This window comes from Geospiza fortis, unplaced genomic scaffold (genome assembly GCF_000277835.1).
Source record: "Geospiza fortis unplaced genomic scaffold, GeoFor_1.0 scaffold81, whole genome shotgun sequence".
NCBI classification, from domain to species: Eukaryota; Metazoa; Chordata; class Aves; order Passeriformes; family Thraupidae; genus Geospiza; species Geospiza fortis.
The window spans coordinates 2,008,873-2,012,475 of record NW_005054318.1 but is presented as its reverse complement, the minus strand read 5'-3'; positions in this window follow the sequence as shown (position 1 = coordinate 2,012,475).

The window sequence follows — 3,603 nt, the reverse complement described above, 5'->3', positions numbered from 1 at the left end:
GTAATATAGTCCTTGTGTTATTTATTCTGATACTAAATGTAATTTTATGCTGTTCCTACAATTTCCATGTGGAATGTGCTTACTATTTTGAATTCATAGGAGCAGAAGTTCATCACTGAAGTGGGAATATGAGGTTTGGGAGAATGTGTGTGGGCCACTGAGGATCAGGAGAATGGTGGTGTGAAGTGTGGCACTAAAAGGCTGCTCCTGCTAAATCTGCCATCAATGAAATAGATAAAAAATGTAGCCATCTTAACTGTCACTGTGTTGTCCAGCAAATTCTAAGTGAAGGGACTATACTGGAAATCAACAGAAATCAACATTGCACTGGTGCATTTCTTCCCATTGTACATTTTCCCCACTGTCAGGAAGCTGAAATCAGTACCTCAATACAATAACAAAGATTTAGGGTGATGGGAAAAAATCAAATTCTCCAGCAAACAATCTCAGCTAAAAGAAGCATGAGATGACTAAACCCTAGACTATCATAAAAATCATCCTGTTGATTTGCAGTACTGGAGAAGGGTAAAAACATGAAATAAAGGGAGTCCTCACTTTCCCTTGCCCAACTCTTTGACAGTTTCTTACAGATTCGACCTCATCTCATCTCACATATGTGTTAGCTTCTAATAGTAGCTTTCACTGGATTCTGTCCATCCTAGTTAAACAAGGATGCAAAAAGAAATCGATTTCAATCAACTGAAAACTTAAACAAACATTTTATTGTTGCAAGTTTTTTAGCTTGTGTCAGTTTTTTCAGGTTCTGTCTGTTGTTTCCAAGGATAAAAACAGTTGTTCAAAAACTTGTTAAAAAACCCCAGGCTTTCCCATTCCCAAATCAGTGGGAATATTCACCTGAGTATCTACACAGGGTAGGAACATACATTTTGCCTGCTTATGAAGTGTAAGTATCCTGATGTCTGTGCCCTATTGCCTTTACTGCTGTTTTGTGTTGTGCATACGGTAAAAAATAGATGTACACAATATAGCCCTTCCTCTGTTTTAATCAAAGTACACCAAAAAGAAAGGCTGTGGTAAAAGATTCACATGAAGTCCCAATAAGTTACTGATACTGCTAAATAACTGATTTTAACCACAAGGAAAATGAAGAGTGGCTAATGTCCAGGTCTCTTTTGTTCACAACACTATTTATTCAGGGAACCTGTTATAGGTGCTGTTATTGGTCCACTCTACCTCAAATAGGAGGAGAAGGGGAGAGCAGAGGAAGAGAAACCTCTTCCTTTGAAACAAGTCTATTTGAGGACTACTGAAGGACTTCAGGTTCAGCTTCTGTACCTGATCTTGGTGGGGATGAGGCTGGCATTGCAAGGGGGCTAACTGCACAGTACTTTGATAAACTCAGTTTATTCTTTTATTGGCTTAAGCATTGCAGTGAAAACAGGATTTGCATGTCATTTTTATTATAATTTGGTTTCCTGTTCAGGCTAAAATGGCTTTTGAAACTGCAGTTTATCCACCCATGAACTAGAACGAGGTCTTGTAAAACTGTGCGGGGTTTACGCTGCTTTCCCTTATTTGAAACATGTGGAGAAGCTTATGGTTGTGATCTAGGATTAATACTCTTAGAGGCTGGGTTAAATCTAGTTGGAACTGCTGGGTGTGACCGTCACTCTTCATTTAAGATAGTAGAAACAGGCTTATTTATGATGTGATAGCAGTATTTGAGTTGAAACAAAGGCACACCCAAGACCACTAAGGAATTCACACTATCTCAGAGGATGGTTTTGCTGGCTGTTTTTAGCAGGGTATTTGTGTACATATATTCATATGCCAGAGAGAGAGAGAGACAGGGAAAGAAACAGTCAAAGTGCACAGAAACTCACACTATGAAAGTTCTCATGGCAAAGTCAGGGTGAAAGATTTCTCTCTTTTTTGCATGCTTTCCTCTGCTCTCCCCTTCTCCTCCTTTTTATCAACTATTTTTGCTACTGAACTTATGTATGTGGCTCTGTTCTCACGCTTGTCTGTAAACTAGTTTACTTTAAAGGAAAAAAAAAGCATTCATTTATCTGCCACTCTGCAACCAAATAATTTCCCTGGTTGAGAGCATTGCCACAGAAACAGTTCCATTGGCACAAAGGGAATTTGTACCAGGGTCAGAGAGGGAGCAGACAACTGGACAAGCTGCTGCAGTCTAGAAGGTTTAGGTTGGAAACCTTGGCATAAAGGAATTGTAGTCAGATAGAGTCTTTATAGGAACTCAGATTTTCATAAAAAATACTGAAAAGTAATAAGTGGATACATCACAGGCAATTCCAAACATTATTTTTGCTCTGCTGTTGGTAAGCACTAGGAGGACCAAACCAAGAGTTTCCATTATGGAATAGGAGGAAACTTGGTGATAGAAGAAGTTTTCTTTGCTCTAATCTGTACTGGTCACCCCGATTTTGCTATTGCACCTCTCACAAGAACCCTGTGTGCTCACTGAATCAGGAATCACAGAATGGCTGGGGTTGGAAGGGACCTCTGGAGACCCCGTAGTCCAACACCCCTGGTAAAGCAGGTTCACCCCAAGCAGGTTGCACAGTGTTGTGTCCAGGTGGGTTTTGAGCATCTCCAAAGAAGACGTGGGCAGATTTTCATTACTGTAGAGATTGGTTTCAGATCATTGTCCATTTAGACATCTATCACTGTGGGTTTGCATTGTGATTTGTTTCAGATTGTTGTCCATTTGGACATCTATCACTCTGGGTTTGCATTGTCTGCAAATATTCTGGAGCAAACTATTGTATCAAATAAGTATGCATAGCTGCAGCCAACCTCAAAACTGGGCATGCATCCATATCATGGGGAAATGGTTGTGAATGTATCTCAGAGAAAAAAAAACCAAAACATTGGTAGAGTAGAACTATTAGTTTTGGACATTACAGTGTGAGATATTATGGTATAATTAGCTTTGTTGACTCAACAAATATGCAATAAATCTTCCTCAAATTACTCTTATTTCAACTAGAAAAAACTTAGCAAAATTAAACGCTTACCAGGGACAGAGGAAACACAAGTCAAATTTTGTAAGCCATTTCAGTGATCAATTAACTAAAAAATGACTAAAATTTCTACTTTGTTTCAAGGTTGAATTTGATTGCATTTATTTTCAGTCATGACTTCTGATGAGATGAAGAGCCTTTGCTATTAAGTGTCAGTTCATCCAGTCATGTCAAACTTGATTCTTGTCAACAATTTAATTCACAGATAATACAGGTGGAGAGGGGTTCCCAAGACTCAACTGCAAAGCATCTTTCCTATAACTTAGTGTCGAAGCTCTTTCTACCTCCATGATTTCCTACAGGAGTAAAGTTCAGTGCAAAGGGCAGCATCCTGGTAGTGGTTCCCATCGCCACATCTAGAGCTAACACAACATCCTCCAGCTTCCTCCAGATTCCTCTCCTCATGTATATAAGAACCAAATTACCCTTTTTGTTTCAGTGCTATACTGGGAATTTGAACTCATCTGCTTATCCTTTACACCTCACAAGCCATTTGCAGAGATACTTGCCTGGTCTGTAAATACAATCTGCTTCTACTGAAAGCTATTTCACTTGCCTGCAGCTGAGCACAGAAAGCAAATTATTCAAAGTAACT